At 34.0% G+C, this 24,280-nt stretch overlaps 1 protein-coding gene across 14 annotated transcripts in view; it reads right to left on the bottom strand.

The window, feature by feature from the left end:
- The window catches only part of KCNMA1 (potassium calcium-activated channel subfamily M alpha 1), an 891,121-nt gene that overhangs the window by 189,348 nt on the left and 677,493 nt on the right, over positions 1-24,280 (bottom strand). The window lies entirely within an intron of this gene.

The following is a 24,280-nucleotide window of genomic DNA, read 5'->3' as shown; positions in this document are numbered from 1 at the left end:
CTTAATTTTTTTTTTAAATCTGGGATTTTATTGGTATAGAGAACGCATGATAAAGGTCTCTTTTTATCAATGCAAAAACAACAAAAACAAAAAACAAAACACTTTTGCAGCTTACATAATCTTGAAGAATTGCTTAGAACATTGTGAAATTAAATTACTTACTAAGGGTCATATACATACACACACATACATACACCGTTATATGTCTCTCTCTATATGTATATATATACACATAGATATATAATATATAGACATATACATACATGTATACATATATGTCCTCCAAAAATAGAAATATTCACCAGTAATTTAGACGCCTATTTGTTAAGGATATCATATTAAAAATTTCTTGCTTATGAATCATGACTGGTCCCAAACTCTGAAATTCTATGATAAAGTCGATGCTTTTAGTAAAGATAGCACCTCCCTAACAACCAGTAGGTAACAATTCTTTGCTGATAAGATGATTTCTAAAACTAGCCATTTGATTTGAGAGTAAGAATTTTCTTTACACCTTTTCAGAAAATACTACTGCTTCCTAAAGCATCTACTAAATCTTTATTTCTTAGATTACAATCCATTGTTAGTCTAGATTTTCCTATGGAGAGCATTTGCTTTCTGAGGCTTCATAACAATATGGCATTCCATAATCAGAGGCTCTTTGAGATTGCATTTTCCAGAAAGTTCTAATGGGGTCTCAGGATCACAGATTTTCCAAATACTTCAACACAATGTCAATTAAAACAGAATATTTTGGGGGTGAGAGAGGGAGTGCGGATTGATGGAATGCCAGATAACTGGTTGCTTTAACACTGAATGAGTAAATAAACAATTTCAAAGATTAATTTCAGTTGTGGATTTGGGCCAAATATGTTATTCCCAGACAAGTGGGCTGCAGACTATCAAGTGAGATTTCTTCCATTAAGCCCTAAAAGAAAAAAAAAAAATCACCATAGTTAAAAGATGAGGTATTCAGAGGAGAATTAACAGTGTGTTTCAGACCTTACCACACATTGAGGGGTTAGACTCCAGGCAATTCTCTACCATGAATATGGATTTTCCCCAACCCTATTGCTTCTCAAAAGATGAAGAAGGCAATGGTAACTAATGTGAACACCTATTAGGGGAAAGTTATTAAGAAATGATTGAGGAAAGTTATGGTAACAGATGAAGAAACTAAGAAAAGAAAGGATGAATGACTTCTCTGGGATCATACAGCTAGTAATTATCTGAGGTGGCAATTGAACTTTCTATGATTTCAAGTTGATAGCATTCTGTTTTGTAGTTCAATGATCATATAATATTGTATATGTACTACAGTTATCTCTACTAGTGTTTTGTCTCCCTAGTAAACAGAGTCTCTCTTTGGCTGGTACTATATCTTGTCTAAATTTTGCAAGTCCCCCAAAGTTTGCAAGCTAGGTGACACAGTAGACAGAGTGCTGGCCATGGAGTCAAAAAGACTCACCTTCCTGAGTTCAAATTTGGCTTCAGATACTTATTGTGTGATCCTTGGCAAGTCTGAAATAAACTCTGTTTATTTCAGTTCTCTCATCAGTAAATTAGCTGGAGAAGGAAATGTCAAATCCCTCCAGTATCTTTGTCAAGAAACCCCAAATGAAGTCACAAAAAGTCAGACACAACTGAAAAATGAGTCAACAATTACACTTAGCAGAATTCTCCAAGCCATAATTAGTACATAATAAGTATTTGTTCTATAATTTATCTATCTATCCATCCATCCCTTTCTCTATCAGATATATACATACATATACATATATATGTATATATACATGTATGTGTGTATATATATATATATAATATATATATATATATATATATATATATATATATATATACACACAGACATATATCATAGGAATGGTTTTCTTTAATAGAATTACCCTAGGTGGAAAAATATCATTTCATTTTTCAAAAGACAAAGTCTATAAAACCCTCTTCTATTTTCTGTCTAATCTGGAAATCCCACTCACTTAAGAAGCATCAGGGTATTTTATTTATTTGGTTTGAAGAAGGGTCTAGTGTAAGCTAAAATACTTCCTTAAAAAGGCCATACTTGCTTCTATAGAAACACAGTTAATGGTTTCCAACAAACAAACAAAAATCTCAACAAGGACTCAACTGGGAGGACACCTAGATTGTGTGGGGCCATCTGGATGGGAGATGTTAAAGAGTTTGGCAGCAATTCACTTATGAAAATAAAAGAAAGAGTTTTGGCTCCAACTCATGACGGGAAAGAGACAGAAGCACAGATGACATACATCTCTCTTGCTCTCTCTTATTCCTCACTTGGAAAGCCCAAGTACAGTTTGCATTATTATTATTCAGTCATTTTTCAGTCATGTCTGACTCTTTGTGACCCCGTTTTTTTTTTGGGGGGGAAGATACTAGGATGGTTTATCATTTCCTTTTCCAGCTTATTTGACAGATGAGGAAACTGAGGCAAACGAGATTAAGTGACTTTCCCAGGATCAGACAGCTAGTAAGTGTCTGAGGTCAGATTTGAAATTATGAAGAGGTATTTTCCTGACTCTAGGCCCAGCACTTTATCCACTGAACCAGCTAGTTGGCTCAAAGTTTGCATAGAAAGAATATTTTCTTGAGCAACTCAGTTAAAATCTTTGATCATTTAGGATCAATTCCACTTTTGTCTTAATGCCATAAAATGGAATTCCATGACTAAGTTTGAGTTTTTGACTTTGAGAAATTCTAACCTTTTTCTTTCTTTATCAAGGAAAAAAAAACTGTGTTTCTTCTTTTTAATTAAGAAAGTATATATATATATGCATATATATATGCATGTATGCATGCATACATACATATATACATATATATTAAAGTCATTTTCACATTCAGGATAAGAATTTCTCCCCAAAGTGACTGATACTTGCAAGGAGAATTTTCACCTGTTTAGCAATGTAAGTTTTTAATCTAAACAATATTAAATAAAAGGTATAGGATTTGAAACAATATACCCCAAAGAAGCAGAACTCCAACTTTTTAGTTGAAGCTTCAAGTCTTCCATGTCTCATTTAAAGAAGACTCATATATTTTTCTTCCATCCCATAACTACTCTCCTCTGTTTTGCTTTAAGGACTTAGTAGGTGACAATGCCATTCATCTTATCTTTACTTGGAATCTCAGGTGAAGGGGAATATTGATTCAAAAGGAAATTGGCAGATATTAGATGACCCTTGGCTCTTCCACTACTCCTGAATTTTAAGATGATAGCCAAAAGCAGTTTGATTTTCTTTTCTCTTTTGACAGGAGGAGAGAGACAGTTCAGCAAGCAACTGTCAATTCCCCTCAGAGGCAAAATTCTCAAGGGCTAGGTACATTTATGAGAATAGCTTATTGTGATTGACCTAAAGTTAGCTTTTTTAGAAGTCCCAGAGTTCCAGCTATTGTTTAAACTTCACTGTGTGGTAATTTATTGCAAAGAGATGCCAGAAAAAAATGAAGGGTAAGGAATGATTTAATAATGACTTTTCAGTCTAATATGACTATTTCATAAAAGGAGGTGACCTCTCATGCTCATCCATACACTTAGAAGCAAAAAAGATCAAATAAAACTATGCTGGGATGTATTGAAAAATAATATTGGATTTGTAAGCTGAGAACTTGAGTTCAAGTCCCAGGTCTGCCATGAACTTTACTTCTGTGATATAGGCCAAGTCAATTAATCTCTCTGGTGCTCAATTTCTTCATCCTCAAAATGAGGCAGTTGGACTAGATGGTCTCTAAAATGAACTTTGGGGTCTAAATTCATGATTTAGAATCTTATGCAGCAAGAATAATTAAGGGGTAGATATAAAAAGAATTTTTCCAGTGAAAAATTGCTAACTATTGGGACAGACTTCAGAAAGAAAATGTGAGATCTCTTTTTATCTCATTCCAAGATCAATATATGACCAAGAATAATAAAACTGATGTCTGAATATTTGGGCAGAAAAAAGTCTATGATAATATGATGAAACAGAATTAAACCATAAATTACAATGAATATGGAGAATACAGAGAAATAGGGGAAGATTTCTATGAACTGATAGAAATGAAGTAAGCAGGATCAGAAAAATATCATAAAGACTACAACAATGTCAACAGACAACAGCAACACCAATAAATGAAAAACTGTATCCTATAAGATTATAATATCTAAACTGATCTCAAAAAGGAAAAGAAAATATACCTTTTTCCCTTCTTTGACTCAGTTGATATTTTGATTAATTTTGCTGACCTGTTTTTTTTCTCTCATTCTTTTCTTATGAAACAACTGGCTATTATAGTGAAAAAATACTGAACTTGGAGTCAAGAAGACCAGAATTCAAATTTCTCTGGTAGATGTTTGTTAGCTATATCATCTTAAGAAGTTAACAACATCCATCAGCTTCATCTCTCATTCATAAAATGACAGTAATAGCATCTATCTTATAAAATTCTTGAAGAGAAACTAATAAAATTAAATAAATAGATTGATAGATAAATATAGATGGATAGATAGATAGAGTGCTTTGCAAACTATAAAGATCTATGCAAAGTTAACTTATTATTATGGTTTATTATAAGGAATTGCTAGAAATAGAAAGAATATATTTGAAAATCATATTTTGATCAAAATATGATTTAAAAAACAAAGAAAAATTTAATATATGATTTAGATGAAGTCAATTTAAGAGAGTCCTAAATTAAGAAAATTTTAAAAATCAATCTTGATTTACTTTATTATTTTTTTAAATTTGTTTTGTTTTGAGATAATTGGGGTTAAGTGACTTGCCCAGGGTCACAAAGCTAGGAAGTATTAGGTGTCTGAGAACAGATTTTCCTCCTGGCTTCAGAGCTGGTGCTCTATCCACTTGCCACCTAGCTGCCCTTATTTGTTTTTAACATTCATTAAAATCTTTTTCAGTTCCAAATTTTCTCTTCCCCTCCAGTTCCTTTCTTACCCATTGAGAAGGCAAGCAATGTGTTATTAGTTATATATATATATATATATATATATATATATATATATATATATATATATATATATATATATATATATATAAAATCCTGTAAAACATATTTCCATATTAGTTCTGTTTTTTAAAAAAAGACAAGAAAAAGTGAAAAAATTTGCTTCCATTTGTACTCAGAATGTATCATGATTTTCTCTGTGATTTTTTCATCATGATTCCTTTGAAATTGTCTTAATTATACTGATCCGAGTAGCTAAGTCTTTCACAGTTGATCATTGTTACAATATTGTTGTTACTATATATAATATTCTGCTTATTTCCTTTGCATCAATTCATATATGTCTTTTTAGATTTTTTTTTCGGAAACTAACCCCATCATCATTTATTAAAGCACAGTTATGTTTCATCATAATCATTTACCATAACTTGTTCAACTATTCCTCAATTTATGGGCATCTTTTCAAAATCCAATTCTTTTCACCACAAAAAGAGCTGTTATAAATATATTTGTACATATAGGTCTTTTTCCTTTTTCTTTGATATATTTAAGATTCAGGCCTAGTAGTGGTTTGATTCACTTTCAACATTATTGAGCACCTGTTATAAACCAAGTTTAGGTGCTAAAGGTGTCATGAGGGAGATATATGACATAGTTCCTACCCTGAAAGAGTTCAAACTCTAGTAAAGGAGATAAGACAGGGAAAACACAAATTGAAATATTAGGTTGGAAGTAATAAAAGCTATATGCTTTGAGATAATAAAGAAAGGAGAAATAATTGTAGTTTGAAAGAACATGGACTTCATGAAGAAGGTTGTCTTTGATATGGCTCTTGAAAGCTGGATAGAATTTTGACAGATGAGTGGGGAAACAAATTCCAGAATGAAAGAAATGGTGAAATAGAGGCAAGGAGGCAAAAATCCTCCAACCTCATTTTGAGGACAATGACTAGTTCTGGTTGGTTGAATTATTGAGTGACTGAAGGGAAGGAATAGGAGATAAAAATGAAAAAGAGAGATTAAAAGCAGAGCTTAATGCTTGGAATGCCAAGTTGAAAAGATAGGGCTTTATTCTATTGGGAATGAGAGTCTCAGAGATTCTAAGGAAGAGAATGACAAGATCAGAAAGATTTTAAAAAGGATCTAATGAACTCAGTGATAACCAAATCTCTTTTCCAAATTGGACTGTGTAGATACAGAGATAGAGAAAGAACTAGATTCAGTTTAATTTCTAAGAGCTAACAGCAAATTACACTGAATTCCAGTCCTATTATAGGGACAGTATCAAGTGCTAAGGAAGGAAGCTCTTGCCAACCCAGTTCTGTTTCAGTGACAGGAGATTTTGGATACTTATGTCTTTTCTCTCTCTACAATAATGGGCTAATAAAGCCGAGCCAAAGAGACCAGATTTCATTTCAGAGCAAAGGTTTTTGTTGTAAACTTTTGTTTGTTGGCTAGAAAAAGCCATTCTAGGAGTGAGCATAAATCCTCCTAGTTTTAGATATTGGGGTGTCTAGAAAGCCAAATGTATTATTTGTGAGCCAGGTAACAAAGGCTGAGGCTGAGACAAGAGTTTCAATGAGCTCTATTACTATCTGTGTGGACTCTTGCCAGCTAGAAAGTAGTTTTCACAGGAAGTTGGAAATTACTTTAGAAATCCCCTTCTGTGATTTTATAAAGCATATCTGGAGTTCATCAAAAAAATATTTGGTTTAGAAATAGTTAAAACATTCACATTCACCCTCTGAGCACTTAGAGAGTTGGATATAAGAACTTCCTTTTTTTTTTTTTTTTAATCAGATGGAGGTATATAATGAGAAAATGTACTTTTCGACGGTATTTGCCAATGTCATGGAACAGATATTTCAAACATAGAACCTGCTGGTCTCCCTAACACCCCTGGCTAAAAACAGAATTAAAAGTAATTTGGAAATTATTTTAAAAATAAATAAAAATACTATAAAATATAGATAAGTGGCTTCTTAAGTCAATATGTATATGCACAACCTAATGGGCCTATTTCTTTTTCAGCTTGATACTATGATCATAGAGTATATCCTTTGTAAATTCAGAATAGAAGAAATATTAATTATAGATGCTTCTCTTTGTAAATGTTAACTGAACTAAGTGCTGCAGTGTTACAGGAGTTCCTCCGTGAAATACATAGTAACTCAAAAGAAACTGGTCTGGAAATTTACATAGGTAAAATATAGATAGATTGATATAAATGAAGATATACACACACACACACACACACACACACACACACACACACACAGGCCACTAATTAGTGTATCAGTATTAGATAGGGGAGCTCTCTTCTGAACAGGGCAGCTACATGGTGCAGTAGATAGAGTGCTACATCTAAAGTCAGGAAGATTCATCTTTCTCAGTTCAAAACTGCCATTGGACCAATCATTCAACCTTGTTTGCCTCAGTTTCTTCATCTGCAAAATGAACTGGATATAGAAATAGCAACCATTCCAATCCAGTCCACTATCTTTGTCAAGAAAACCCAAATTAGGGTTATAAAGAACCAAACACAATGGAAAAATGACTAAACAACTATAATTCTAAAGATGTCATGCTTACCTCAGTTAATGTTGATGATAATTAATAATAGCAGTAGCAATACTAAGTTATTTAAATACCAGTATCTTCCCCTTGAATATATGGCTGCAATCAACCAACAAACATTTTTATAACTATGTGCCTAGCACATTGAAAAGTGCTGGGAGAGCTATTAAAACTTTTTATATAAACTATTAAATGTTAAAACCACACTAAAACTTCTGGGATGCCTCATAAAAATCAGAACCTATGATACACACACACACACAGCAGGTAATCATATAGTGGAGAAAGAAGATAACTTTAGAGTGGATGACTCTACTAGACAGAGACTGGGAAACTGGGAAAAATCAGAAGGAGATAATATTTAAGGTGAGTCTTAAAGAAGATGTCAGTCTCCAAAAAATCAAAGCTCTCAATCACAGAAAGATTAAGTGAAGGATTAATGGTTGATGTGAGGTTAGTGCAATAAATGACTAGTATGAAATATGTGAAAAGTTACATATAAGATACCATCCAGGCACATGTGGTATGTGACTGAAGAAATAGATGGTTTGGTAATCAAGAGTAAGGGGCAGTAGATGGACAGGCTATGTTTTTCCTGCAATCTGTGAAACATAAAAGACTAAAAGAAATGTCTGTAGTTTTGTATCTCCTTCCCAAAGCAATCTTTTGTTTATTTGGGGTATCTTTATATATGGACATATTTACTCCCAAGAAAAATGTAAGTTTCTGGAAGGTAGATAGTTTTATACTATCTTTAAATTTCTAGTGCCTAATAAAGGGCCTGGAACAAAATGAGCACTTAGAAAATGCTGTGTTCTGCACCTGTCAGATTGGCTAAGATGACAGGAAAAGATAATGATAAATATTGGAGGGGATGTAGGAAAACTGGGACACTAATACATTGTTGGTGGAGTTGTGAAATGATCCAACCCTTCTGGAAAGCAATCTGGAACCATGCCCAAGGGGCTATCAAACTGTGCATACCTTTTGACCCAGAAGTGCCATTACTGGGTCTGTATTCCAAGGAAATCTTAAAGGAGGGAAAAGGACCCTCATGTGCAAAAACATTTGTAGCTGCTCTTTTTGTGTTAGCAAAGAATTGAGAAATGAGTAGATGCCCATCAATTGGGGAATGACTGAATAAGTTGTAGTATAAGAAGGTAATGGAATATTATTGTTCTATAAAAAATTATGAGCAAACTGATTTTGGAAAGGTCTGGAAAGATTTACATGAACTGATGCTGAGTGAAACAAGCAGAATCAGAAATACATTGTATACAGTAACAGTAAGAATATGCAATGATTAACTATGAAAGACCTGATTCTCACTTGGTTCAGTGATCCAATGCAATCCTAATAAACTTTTCATAGAAAATGCATACTGCATCAAAAAAAAAGGAATTATGAAGATGGGATATAAATCAACATATGCTAAGTTTGTTTCTTTTTTGTGTGTTTTTTTTCTCTCCTGTGGTTTTTCCCTTTTTTAGGATTTTTCTCACCCAATGTGATTCATAAAGAAATGCATATTAAAAATAAAGTAACTAATTTTAAAAGAATATAATGTGGTCAAAGGATATGAAGGAACAACTCTCAAAATAATATATGTAAACTATTAACAAATAACCATGTAAAAGAATCACTTTAAATCACTAATAATAATCAGAAGAATTCTGAGGTTTCACCTCACACACACACACCTCACACAAGTGTGAGGTGTCACACACTTGATAAATAAGCAAAGATGACAAAAGATGTCCATTGATTAGGGCTGGCAAAACAAAATGTGTTATATGAATGGGAATATTACTGTGCTATAAATATTATGAATAAAGAGAAGCATGGAAAGTATCATAGTAAAATAGAGTGAAGTAAGCAGAACCAAGAACCAAGATTATACACACACACACACACACACACACACAATAACAATGTAAATGGAGAAAATAGCCATAAATAAGTCAGAAATGAATGTTGTGATTGGGCCAAAGAAACAATATGAGAGGACACCCCAACTCAACCCTTTTCCAGAGATAAAAGGAACACAGCACTGCTACATTGCATGTAGCTTCAGATTTTTTTTATGTATAGATTTGTTTTGCTAATTTTTTTCTCTTCTCTCTAGTTTTTAAAATTTCTTTTAAAATGTTATTTTTATATTGAAAGGTTCTCTGAGAGTAAAAAGGGGAAACACACTGAGAAATTCTCATGATATAAAAAATCATATATCAATAAAATGTATATTAAAAATTAAATTATTGCTTGATTGAGTCTATGACAGATTACTGGAAGAAATTGAACAAGAATCCAATCAGGTAAGAATGGTTTCCTTTTACTATATTCCACTGGAGGGAAGGCTCATATTAATAAGAGCATAAAAATGCTCTTCTCACATTTATAGTTACAATTTACAAAACATCTTTCTCATAGCCATCAAAACATCAGCTCTATGATTCCGAACTTGCCCCAGATCATCCAAGTATACTCTATTGTTGAGTTGGGATGACAACCTATATCTTGTAATATTCTATCCAGTGTTCATTCTACTATATCACAGAGCTGGAAGATTTAGATTTAGATTTAGAGCTGAGAGATAATTTATCAGTTATCTATTCCAACGGCTTTATTGTACAGATAAAAAAACTAAAGCAGAGCCAGAGAGCTAATTTGTCCAGTCTTTCATGTAAGTGTTAAAATCTGGATTTGTACCCAGGACCTTTGATTCCAAATCCTTCAGTCTTTTTCTCTTGCTATCAGACTTCAGTCATGATGAAATGGTCTAGTCAAAGGGTCCACCACTGGATCATAGGATCATGGATTCAAATTTTAAAAGAGCTTGAGAGACTGTCTATTTCTACCTTACAAAAAGTCAAATTTAAGCAACTTGCTTATGGTCATCTTATTTAGTAGAGAAGGGTTTGAACTCATATCTTCAGAGTCTAAATCCAGAATTCTATCTTCTACTATTTCTTGCTGTGTTGATTCTGTAATTCTTAAAACCAAATGATTTATCCTCTGCTTTCAAAATAAAATTAAGGATCTATGAGCATGAGCATATAATTTTCTATGAGGTCATATATTTTTCAGAGAAGTATACTAATCAGTTTGAGTCTCCATCTCTGCTCTTATGCCTATTGTGCTTTTACATATATACCATATATCAATGGAAACCATCCTCCCTAAAGGACTTGTCCTAATGGTGTGATAAATGTAGACAGCTTAGGTCTTCATTTTCTTCTTAGTATTTTTCATCAAATGAGAGATTCCAAGACTCAATATGGACTTGTGATCTAGACCTTCAGAAAGGCCCTTTATACAAGGAAGATGCCAGATTAAAAGATCTCTAATAACCCTTCTAATTTTAACACCCTCTGACACTGTCTCTCTTCATAGTCTTTGTTCTCAAAGTTGGTTTCTAATCCTGTATTTTGGTGACTGAACCAACCAGTTATCTTTTACTCATTTCTTTCTGACTTTTATATTTAAGGTCTGAGAAAAAATGTTCAAGATAGAAATAGTTTTTCCAGTATCAAATCTAGTGGGGTTTTTTCAAATTGTTCTAAAGAAATGACAACCAATATTTTATACCTCAAGGAAAGAAAGGGAAGCTGACTGAATTCATTGTCCTAAGAATCAATACCATAAATATCCATGATTAGGTATAAACAGAGACATCTGTACTCAGGCTGACACCATAGAGATATTGCATCCCTTGATAGGGATGCCCAGAGAGACAAGTCAGCTCTCATTAGATGAAACTAATGCTTGATGGAGCTCCATAGTCCACTGATAAATGGGGAGATAAAGGAGAAAGAATAATGCTCGTTTCACAAAGATAACCATTAATATTTTCCTTTTCCTTCCTCTTGACTACTCCCCACATATACTTATACAACCTTCTGACATTGTGATAGTGAGCAGTACCTTCACACTAAAAAACCCAATGTGCTGTGATAATAAGCTCTCTGAGTCTCAGTTTTCCCATCTGTAGAAGGGAATACTATGTGTATTATCACATATATGGGTGTTTATTGAAAAAATCAAATAAAATTATGTCAGTAAAGCATTTTATAAAGCCTAAAGTATTCTATTAACATCAAATTTTACTGTTAGCAATAATAAAAAAACAACTAACATTTATGGAGTGTTTTAAGATTTGCAAACTACTTTATAAATGTTATCTGTTTATCCTCCAAAAACTCAGGTAGGTGCTATTATCATCTCCATTTTACTGTGGTAGATAAGGATTAAGGGATTTGTCTAGGGTCACCTGACAAGTAAGTATAAAATTTGGGATTTGAATCATGGTCTTTCTTTACCTCAACTTCAGCACATTTTCCTCTAATCCATATTGACTCTTGGCAAAAAGATATTCATGTTCTTATGACCTGTGAACCTAACTCATTGCATTCACCCATCCTTCAGACCTCAAGGCATGAAATAAAATGCATAGAAAAAAAATTTTTTACGTTACAAAAGATGTTCCTGCTTAAAAATATTAGCTACATGCCATTTTTAAAGATAGCTATCTAATAGCTGGATGGATCTTAATTCTTTTTACCAATGTACCAATTTTGTAAAAAAAATTAGCCAGTTTCTTAAGATATATCATGGAACAAGCAGAATAAACGTGAGGGGTTCTATTGATGGAAAAATCTTCAACACCTGACTTTTGTTCAATCGATAAAACTATACAGACACAATTATAACAGTTTGTTGTAGCTAGTTTACAGCAATTCCATAGAAGACATTCATCTTGAACCCTATGTTAATGAAAATACCAGAAAGATGTCTTATGAAACTGCTGTCTATAATGTCCCTTTCTCAAATGGCACTGCAGGACATTTGTACTGTGAGACTCCTGTGAAAGTACAGGAGACATTTCAAGCGTACCTAAGCCGAATGGTACCACATATACATGGTATCAGAACTGTCCTGTCAAAGAAAATCAGCTGGGAGGAGATAACAGCTAGCTTTCACCAACAGCCTAAGGAATTCCTATTTTCAAGTTTCCCCTTCTCCCAGATTCCAGGCCCTAGTTACTGCCATCATTTTAAGGATTCCCTTGGTTGAAATCAGAAGCACCCCTCTAGGGCTCTGGTTAGTATCTTCTTTCTTTTTCCTAGAAGATTTTTCTTTTCTTTTCTTTTTATTACAAGAGCTTTTTACCCTCTGGACCTAACTCCCTGTTTACTTCTATCTTCATTCTATGTTGCTTCACTCCAATGCTCTCCAGTCTGCTCATCTCTTCCCTCAGATGGTTGGGCCCAAGCTTATTAGCTTTCTTACATCCCCTTCAGCAAATCATTCATCATCTCCCTCCCCCATTCCTCGGCAGAGCTTGACTTCACTTCTGAATTCCATGCTGCAAGGCAAGGTCTAGACAGGGAGACAGAACTGCACTAGGAGACCAAACTTCATTCAGACAGACAAGACATGGATAGAAGGGATGGGGAGGGCCATATATACACAGGTTTCAATTTCCACTTCTAGAAAATGGTAAGTTGCAATAAATACATCAATCTTATTTTTCTGTATATAAATCAAATTTGACAATAAGTTGGCTTCCCACTTTTGGCTGTGTATCTTTTGGCCTGGAAGGAGATATGGTGGAGTGTAAGGAGAGAGAACCTTATTTTATTGAGTTTTCACATGAAGTAAAAGGAAAGAAGAGAGAAAGAGAGATAGAAGGGGGGTATAAGGCAAAATATTTTTTTTAAAAGATGAAACTTTTGAGGGCTTAAAAATAAACCATCTGGATTCCTAATTTGATCAAGAAAAATTATATTGTATTTCATTTTCATTGTTTAAATTACCCTCATCAAATGGTACAATGTGAAAAAGATGTTGCTAGCTAAAGGGAACAGGTAAAGAGAACTCAGAACACTATTCTCGATCACAGTTCGGTCATATACTCTGTCTCTCTGTTTCTCTGTCTCTGTCTCTCTGTTTCTCTGTCTCTCTGTCTCCATGTCTCTCTGTGTGTCTCTCTGTGTCAGTCTCTTTGTCTCTATCTCTGTCTCTGTGTCTCTATGTATCTCTCTGTTTCTCTCTGTCTGTTCTCTATCTCTTTCTCTCTGTGTTTCTTTCTGTCTCTCCCCTCTGTCTCTTCCTTTCTCTCTCTTTGTTTTTGTCTTTCTGTCTCTTCCTCTCTGTCTCTATTCTTTCTCTCCCTCTCTATTTCCCTCTTCGCCCCCTCTCATATTAAAGCACACTCAATTCAAAATGGGACTTTGGGACTTACTTCTGCTTTCCACAGCATTTAGAAATCATTAAATGAATACACAAAATCATAAATTTAGAGCTAAAAACAACTCTAGAAGCCATCAAATTCAGCAAAGTGGTGCAATGGACAGAATGAGAGATTTGGAATTGAAAGACTGGAGTTCAAATTCTGCTTTAGACATTCATTGACTATGTAATTAACCATGGGTAAGTCATTGAACTTGCAAGTCAGTTTCCTTATTTGTACAATGGGAATAATAATATCTCATAGGGATGTTGTAAAAGTGATTTCTAAACTTTAGAGACCTAGAGTGCTAGGTATAAGTCAAAACCTCTCATTTTTCTTATGAGAAAACCTGAGACCAGGAGATATTAAATGAATTGGCCAAAGGCACATAAGTAGGAAATGGCAACACCGAGATGTGAACCGAGATATTTGGATTCAGAATCTAGCACATTTTTTAAAGCTCTGTGATTCTTTTAATAGGAAATGATGTGTGTGTGTGTGTGTGTGTGTGTTGTTGTTGTTGTTGTTGTTTCTGTTTTAATTCATGACCACCATGGGATATAGCATCTATGTTTTGAAAAGTTTACTACAATTGAAATGGATAATAGGACTACAGATTCAGACCTAAAAGAGACCTCAGAGATCATTTAATTCTATCAGCTTATTATATAAATAAGAAAGCTTAAAGTCAATGAGGGTAAATATGAAAGGCAGTATTTGAACTCAGGTTGTTTGACTAAAAATCCAGTTCTTTCTCCCACACTAATATTACTTTTTTTTGTTGGTGGTGTTGAGTCATTTTTCACTTATGTCTGACTCTTTGTGACCCCATCTGGAATTTTCTTAGCAAAGATCCTGGAGTGATTTACCATTTTCTTCTCCATCTCATTTTACATATGAGGAAATCGAGACAAAAAGGACTAAGTGACTTTCTTAGGGTTATACAGTAAGTGAATCTAGATTTGAACTGAATAAGAGGAATCTTTCCTAATTCCAGCCCTGATATTGATCCACTGCAGCACCACCTAGCTTCCTATCACAGTTTCCTATAGTATTTTAAATCTTTCAAAGAATCATCACTCTAGAGCAAAAATCTTAAAGGCCATTTTATCTCATTATTTTATTTTATAGATGAGGAAAGTCTAAATCATAAATGTGGCAAACAACACAGGCAGTACCAGAATTTAGATCCTCTTACTCCAAAACCATTAATGAGGCCATTGTACCCATATTATTTTAATTCTTGGATCAATCCTGAGTGACATGTACTGCTGATATTTTCTCCAGTTTACAGATGAGGAAACTGAGTCTCAGAGAAGTCCATAGCCAGAAAATGAAGTGGCATCCAACCCATGTCATTGCTGAACCAAAATTTCCCCATTTGACAATACTGTCTCTTCAAAGGATCAGGCTCTCTGAAAGGCACCATTCTGATTTTAGACCAGATGCTTTCTCAAAAAGTCAGCTCCCACTGGATGACAACTGGGATGGGCAAAAGAACATTTCCCCCCCTAGGATTTTTGGATGTCATTAAGACATGCAGTTTTTGTTTCTCTTCCCTCAATGGGTATTGAGTTCTGGTATAAGTTATGCAACCTTCCTACAGGGCCATCCTTTTTGTTCTTCAGTCCAGTGCCAAGAGCAAAATAAAAGAATCCATATGTGATTATAGCTATAAAACCAAAAGGAAAATATTAGATGAAAATATAGTTTTGGGGTTTCGAAGTTTGTTTTACCTTTAATGCTAGGCAGACAGTTTACACAAATCATTTTACTGCAAAGTAAGGTATAATGAGTTAAATGTGTTCCATGTCACCATCAATCATGTACATTTGTCTTTGATGGACCAAACATTTCAGACACATTAAACGACTTTCTAATCATGTTAGGGAGAGAGGTGTATGGGTGGGGAGAGAGAAGGGAGGGATGGGGAGAGATGAGGGAAAGTTTTCCCTTTTTTTCCCCTTTCATACAGAAGTTCCATTAACATTTTCTGGCAATCTTCTCACATTCTGTATGGACTTCTAGCTAATAATGTTTGCCTGGAGAATTTGTAAAGGTCTGAGAAGTCCTTAATTCAATGTTCTAGAAATTATGAGAACTGTGGGGGAAAGGAATTTCTGTTCCTATTTTATGATTGTCTTTCCCTCTATTTGAAATGCTGCCATTGCCATGGCACAAGACTGATAGATGGGTTCTTTGTTGACAGGGGACAAAAGAGACATCCTACTTCAGACTTTCTAAGGTCTAACAGAACAGAAGGTAACGTCTCAGATTTGTGTAACTCTAAATGGAATGTTGGACTTCAGCAAATTCACTGCTAGTCCTGAGGGTTTTTTTGTTGTTGTTGTTGTTGTAAATTTAACTACAATATTAACCAGATTCTCTGGCAGGGAAAAAAAAATAGTTTCTAACCAAGTCAAACTGGCTGCAATATAAGCGTGCTCAAGGATCACCAAGTTTTGCATTTTGATTTTCTACACTAATCCAAACCATTGTCATGTGCCAATGAGCATCAGCTACAAAAGCAGGAATCAGCTCCTTTTTCTCCTCGTAATTTTTCAATTTTGCTGACTTGCTCTCTGTATTGGAGAACATGTCTCAAAGAAGCAATCTTTGACCTCTAAATGATCAGAATTAAGGTCCAAATTCTGTAAATATTAAAGGGGAATCCAAACATACATGTGCACATGTTGGTTCTATCATAATCTTACATTTCTGTCATTTAGACTCTTGCCCTTCAAACCACATTCATATTGTTTGGGGTTTTCACATGCTGGGATATGAGAACAAGATCAAGTAAAGATTTGGGCAGAGAGGAAAGGACATAGCAGGGCTATCCCTTGAAGTAAGCCAAGAAAAAATACGTGGTAATTTAAATCAGAAGACCCTTCATTCATATTCCTGGCTCCTAAGGCCATTACTTATTTTCTAATCTGATTTTTGTAGGCATTTTGATCTTAGACACCATGAATGATTCCTACATATATTAAAAAAATCCCCAAATTACAAATAACTTCAGAGGCCATTCAGTTCAACTCATTCTCAACCAAGAATTTTTTGACCAAATATTATTCCAATCTTTGCTTGAAAATATCAATCTAGTGAAAAGAAACCCACCACCTTATAAGGCAGCTTATACCACTTTGGAATAGCTCTAACTACTGGGAAGTTGTTTTTGCATTTCTCTATAGTTTTTACCCATTTCTCTGGGTTCATCTGGTTTGGAAGGGACCTTGGAGAACATTGAAAGAATGTGGAGGTTGGAGGAGGAGTTCCTTTGTTTTATCAGTGAAAAACTAAGGCCCAGAGAATACATGATTTTCTCAACATCAAATAATTACCTAGTAGCAAAGCTCATATTTGAACTCATATCATGACTTCTGGCACTCTTTATTTAGTTCAGCTATTTGGAATCAAACTAAAGAAATGTAAAGCCTTTCTCAAGATAGAATTGCAAGTACTTGAAAACAACTATTCTATCCTCATGCCTTTACTGCCATTTATGTTCTCCTCTTCCACATATTATCTTTTGTAATCCAAGATAATAGCCCTAGTTTCTTCAGTGTATATTGTATGACATGTCCTTGAGGTATCTCAGCATTTTCCTCCTCCTCCTTTGGACACACTTAGCTTGTCAAAGTAATTTCTATAATTTGATGCCCAGAACTGAAAATAACATTCCTTATAGGACCTAACCATAAATATGGCAATTTAGGTGCAAACCAGAAATTAGGTAGGCCAAAATGATTCCTTCCTGGATCTTTTCAAAATACAGTAGCAGGATTAAAAAGGAAATCATTTGCCTATTTAATGAATCTATCTCAACCAAAATAAAATCTAAGTATCTATGTCTCTGATTTCTTTAGAATTATCTCTTTCAGGAAAAAAAACTGAAGCAGGAAATAACTGTGGATGGCAATGGCGATCTCAATAAAATTAATACAAAATCCTGATGAGAAAGAGAAAAATCAGAGACATATATCACATAATGATTAAAATTCTAAGAAATGGAACTATGACAAACACATATACACTCATACATACAGGGGGAAAAAAAGCTAACTATATAATAGCTCTTTTAGAGTGAGTAAAGTACTTGAAAGAGAATTTTAAATTGTTATATCTAAAGACTAAGTTTTATTAGAAACCTTTAGTAAATATATGCCAAAGATAATATACATAAGCCACAAATATGTGTGCATATGTATACATACATGCACATAATTTTATCAGGGCATGAGGAAAACAGTATAGATAAACTTGCAAAATTATAGATATTCATCAACGAATGGACATTTATTTCAAATGAAAAAAAGAGAGAACTTAAATATGACAGGTTAGCTACAAATTAGAAATTAGGCCATTCAAAAAGAAACTATAAAAGGACTTTATATTAGTCTTTTGACTCTAAAACAGAAAATAAAAGATTATTTTGAGATACCAAAGTGAGAATTCTAGCTAGAGAACTGATGGGATCCAGTGATCAGCAATGAAGCAGGTAGACTGAATAAATCATGTGCCTTGTTCTTGATGAGCAAAATATTAGGGAAATTTCTACCCTTATGCTCTTCCTTGAAACCCAGAAGTTGCTCATTCCAGATCAGCTGATAGTGAGTAAACAGGATTATCTAAGGCTGATGCACTAGGTGTACATAATTTATTAGGACTGAGGCACTGGAGAATTTTTACATAATTCAAGGGTGAAATTGAGAAACTATTGGTCAAAATATTTAACTAGTTATTGCAAATGGCTGCAATGTCTTAAGATTGGTGGATGTCTGATATGATACTTTTTTCATAAGTGAGAAGATTAGGACAAATTGACTTCATCAAATCCCAGCATACTAAAATTTGGGGATATGCCTTAAAGCTTAAGTTAAGTTTTGAGTAAATAAAAGGAGATACTTCACAAAATAGATAGTAAGCAAAAAGAGCTCATTAGTTCAGAAGATGCACAATGAAAACAAATAATATATTCAAAACTGGCCAAGAAAATTCAAGATTGAGTTGTGAACAGAAACTTGGACATTTAGGGTCACATTCTCAACCTTTGAAGAGGATCTGATGAGAGAGAGCAGAAAAAGAGAAAAATCACTTATTCAGGGATAAAATCTTAGACTAGAGGGCTATGGGGCATGGCTACTATGATAGTTATCTTTAAAAATAATTTGCCATTTTTCCACTCTAGCCCCATTTTAAAATAATATCATAGGTTTAGAGCTGGAAGACATACTTTGGAGGTGACTTACTCTAAGTGACTTTAGAAATGAGGAAACTGGGTCAGAGACTTTGCCCAAAGTCATTCAAGTGACTTGTAGAAGTTGGATTTGAATCCTTGTTATCTAAAGGTACAAATGAATAATAAATGTCATGTGCCTTATTGTTATGATGCTGATTTTATCATTGTTTTTATTGTCTTTTTAAAAATGTTCATTGAACATAAAACTGAATTCTCCATATCTACACTTCTTCCTAATTTCTTTTTTCCTGTTGATGATATCACCATCCTTCTAGTTAACCAAATTCAAAACCTTTGTCACCTTGTACTCTTCCTCTCTAGCATTGCAATCAATGACCAAATTCTATCAACATTTCTCTCATGGTTTTTTTCCTTTCTAGTAGCACTGCCACCACCATGACTCAAAGAATTACTATAATAGCCTCTAAGGGATCTTCTTATTTCTAGTCTTTTCTTTCACACTACTGTCAAAATTACCTGTAATGCACAGGATTAACCATTGCTCATACATACTCAATAGCTCCTATGGCTTGCCAAATAAAAACTCCTTACCTTAATTTTAAAGGTCTTCTACAATCTGACCTTTTTTCACATTATTCCATTTCTTAAATATTATTTTTTTTTCTTGGAATGTTTTCTCTCCTTATCTCCACCTCTAGCTTCCCTGGATTTCTTCAGGCCTCAGTAAAATTGCATCTTATACAGGAAACTTTTACCAATCTCTCTTAATTGTAGTGTCCTATTTCTGTTGGCTGATTCATTCTCTCTCTAGTTTATTTATATATAGCTATTTGCATGTTTTCTCTCTCATTCAATGATGAACTTCTTGAGGGCAGAAACTATCTTTTACTTTTCTTTATATCCCCAACATTTAGCATGGTGTCTGGACTATAATGGTTGCTTAATAAATGTTTCTTGACTGATTATTTATTATGCCTTATTCTCTTGCCTTCCCTAGAAGCTATGTGTTTGCATAGGCCTGTATTCTTCATTATTACTCCTTGCAATGCTTTCTTCTCCTGGCCTCCAGATTTAGGTACAATCTCATGTCCTTTAGGAAACCTGTCCCCATTCTTCCAATTCTAAGTGATTCCTCTAGATCTTGTGATCCTCTGACATAGAAAGTAAGCTAAGGGGGTCTTGACCAATACCATATATGATAGATTTTAAAGGAAAATTTCAGAGTAAGGGTGTGAAAACATCAATATATATCAAAGAAATAAAAAGGAGAATGTTTAAAATCTGAATTTTCTTTCAATGTTAGTTATAGGCTTGTATAATTAAAACTAGAAGAGATTTTGGAAGCCTGTCTTGTCCAAACCCTTCATTCTACAAATAAGGAAAGGTCAAGAGAGTCTTGCCCAAGTTTATAGAAAGAATAAAGGAGAAGGAGGGAATTTAAACCCAGATCCTCTCATTCTGAATTTCAAAAGATATTTTCACTTTGCTCAGTATAGTTATTCACATGTTCTCTCCTCTAATTAAATTGTAAGCTTTTTGAGGGAAGGGACTTTATTTCTTCTACACTTAGCACTTTCTACTATAAGTACTTCATAATTGCTTGTTGAGTTGACTTGAGTTGCTTTTCCATTGAATTATACCACCTCAGCCCCTGAAATTTCTTTCATCTATATTAGATATTATTGAGAACATTTGTGGCTTAGAGGGAGAATGTCACAGGTGAATAAAGAATCTACTTCAAAACAGGGAAGAGTTAGATTCCAGTCTCATTTCTGGTATGTATTACCTGGGCATGTTATGGAATCTTTCATTGTTCTTGGTAATTCTAAAAGACTAAACTTGGAAGAAGGTGACTATTAACATTGGTAAATTAGATTTCCTCATCTGGTAATTCTCTCTACACATGGAATGAGAGACAGCTGGCTCTCTCAAAATAAATAGTACCTCCAGAAGTATTAAAAGAATGTGGCTTCCAAAGTTTGGGGTCGATTCTCCATGAAAAATAATATGAGAAAAAATAAACAAATATCAGGGATGAGAAGGTAAGATCATGGAATCTGCCAGCTCTTTCATTCAGTTGAGGAAGCTGAAGTACATGGAGGTAAATTAAGTTTCCAAAGGTTGCACAGGTAGCAAGCATCAAAGGTGGAAGGAGAAAGCTTGCAACTTGTACCTAAGCACAAAGTATTCACATGGTATAAAACCATGTTTCTACCAAAAGTCCAAAATTTTTTAGATTCCTTTTTAGAAGGAGGCATCCAAGGATCTGTCTAAATGTAATGAAAATAATTGTGATGAAGGCAAAATAATTCATATGAAAAACCCCATATATGAAGAATTTGGATTTGAGAAAGAAATTACATTGTGACGTATCCTAGGATTTAAGTTAATGTTTTTGATGATTAGTTCTGTTTGACTCTCTGTTATCCCATTTGGTATTATCTCAGTGAAGAAAGTGCAGTTTGCCATTTCTTCCTTCAGGTCATTGTATATGTAGAAAATAAGGTTAAGTAATTTGCCTAAAATCATATGGCTAGGAAGTGGCTGAGGCCAGATTTGGACTCAAGAAAATGTCTTCTTGACTCCAGCCTAAATATTCTATCCATTGTGCCACCTGGCTGTCCTTGTAAGATATTATGAGATTCCCCCCAACAGTTCTTCTTAAAAAGTAATCTTGAATGAGAAGATTGGGTGTCAGAGTCAGATCTTTCAGGATGGTGGTTCTATAAGTATGTTGAAAAATCAGTGTCATTTATTTTATTGCTTTTTTAAAAAAACACATGACTTAAGTTACTATAAAGTTAAAACATAACACATATAACCTATTCCATCCTTCACTAGGACCCATGTTATATCAACTCTACAAACTGGAAATTCTCCAAAGTAAATGTGGCTTCTGGTTGAAGATAGCTACTTGACAAGGATTTGGTTGAGCCAAAAGTAATCCATTGACATAGTTTTAATCTCTTAGTGACAATTCTTCTTTCTAATATGGGAATGAGTGGGGAGAAGGTATAGATATTGATTGTTCTTAACACTGAGAAACTTCCAAATAAACTAGTCTTTTCTATCTCATTTATGTGCACAGATTGCTGCCAAGTTAGCTTTATTAATCCCTCTTTGTCTGGATGTATTTATTTACTATTCCAATTTCCTGTGTTCAAACCTCATTAATATAACAAACAAAAAACTTGAGACAAGGTTGGACTGAATTACAAATTTTGCTTCTAGAAATTTCATCAATTAATTTCAAGTATTAGACCTTGTTTGATAAAGGATTGCTTGGTAGAAATTCTTAAACCTCTGGTATAATGATGAAGTTGATTAATGATTAATATGTCAATCACTATGGATGCTGCTAACGTATTTGAAGAGAACTGCCTTCTTAAATAAAAGTTTTTTTTAAAAAACATGATTATTTGGCTTAGCATAGATTTTACTCAAAGACAGCATAAAGCAAGGACAGTCCTGTTCATCTCTTACCTTTCTAACCATAATATCAATTGTTCTTCTAGATAAAAGAATATATTTTCTAGATTTAATGCTACTTGGTTTAGGAAATTTAAGAATTTAAATTCACAGGGCAGTTCTGGGTGGGGGATGAATGTTGTATACAGCCCTACTATCTGTATATTTCAGTGAACATTTATTAATCACCTACTGTGTAAGATCTGAGAGATACCAAAATAAAATTAACACACAGTCCTTAACCTCAATAGACTTATAATCTAAAAGAAGGAAGAAAAGGAGACAATACAATGCAGTATAACTCAGGTTAGAATATAATAATCATCTGGCACCTCATCATTCTCTGCCTAGTCTTGCAGTTTCCAGCCCACTATTATCTCCTCTGTAAAAAATAAGCCATTTATTTTGTTGATCAGTGACAAAAGCTATTAGCACTAAAGGATTTTTGAAAGTGGTACTTTAACCTCCACCAGTGGCTCTTTTGGTGTGCCAAATAAATTTCTATTTATTCTGCTTATAATGAATTGCAACTTTAGCCTAGACCATAGTACAAGGTCTGGTACAGGGACAAAGCACAGATCATTGGACTTAGACTATAAAGCAATGTGAGTCTAAACCCTTATTGTGATTTTTGCAAAACTTCTCAATTTCCGTATTTTCATTTATAACATTGTTTGTATAACTGACAATAAAATTAAAAAGTTTTAAATTTCAAAAATTTAAACTTAAATTTAAAATTTAACAAATTTTAATAATTTTAATTGTTTAAATTTAACAAATTTAAAATATAATTTAAATTTAATACAAGTTTATATAAAATTAAATCTTCCTAAATCCTCTTTCTTTATTCTAGGATAGACATATCTTTTCTTCTTGCCTAACACCTCCTTTGCTTAACTTTTCTACTCTGGATTCTTCTATTACTCATGTCTACACAATTGGAATATTATCCAACAATCCCTGATGTCTTCCAGCTTATTGTATCAATGCCAGAGGGAAAGAAAAAAACAACTAGATATACTTCAAAAGAAATCCTCTCCCACTCCCTATAAAAGATGTGACCTTTATCTAAGATGATAAGTCACCCTGATGTGGAGATGACAAAGGACCTAAGTGTTCTACTCATCAACTAAGAGTAATGAGAAGTTGAACCCAATTCTTTCATGTCCAAGGGCAGCCTTTCCCTTAAAGACTATCTGATGGGGGCAGCTAGATGGAGCAGTCAGGAGGACCTGAATTTAAATCTGATCTAAAACACTTTTTAGCTGTGTGACCCCAGGCAAGTTACTTAACTCCAATTACCTCATGGGAAAAAAGACTATCTAATGCAAGGTTCTGGTAGCCTTCCCAGTACTATCTTTGATGGTTCCATCCATGAGCGTGTAAAGAGAGCCCTTTTTATTTTTCTTTTGTAAGTGAAACTGTCTTTTTTACAAAGGTCTATTTCCATAAGTGATAATGGGCAGTCTGAGTATTTTGGAAAAGGTTCCTTTTAGTCTCCAAATTGTCCAAATGGACTGGTTCACCACACAAGACGTTTACATGGAAAGCACAGCGTAAGCCTTAAAAAACCCTTGAATATCCACTACTACTATTCAGTTGGTATCAACCCAAACTCAAAGACAGGAGAACCTAAATTAAGGTGTTTGGGGTTTTTGCATAGGTTTAACTATAATGACTATCTAGTCTAGGAGCACCCCAAAGCCTCCTCCAGGGTCAGAGGCCCTTTGAGTTCTCCCTCATGCTCCTTTCCAGCACACTGGCCATTTCTTTCATCATCTCAGTTAGGAAGGGACAAGAGTATGGGGATTGAGTAAGAGGGGGGTT

This window comes from Antechinus flavipes, chromosome 2 (assembly GCF_016432865.1).
Source record: "Antechinus flavipes isolate AdamAnt ecotype Samford, QLD, Australia chromosome 2, AdamAnt_v2, whole genome shotgun sequence".
In the NCBI taxonomy this organism is placed as follows: domain Eukaryota; kingdom Metazoa; phylum Chordata; class Mammalia; order Dasyuromorphia; family Dasyuridae; genus Antechinus; species Antechinus flavipes.
The sequence above is the reverse complement of the archived record's forward strand: the minus strand, read 5'-3'. Positions and strand labels throughout refer to the sequence as shown.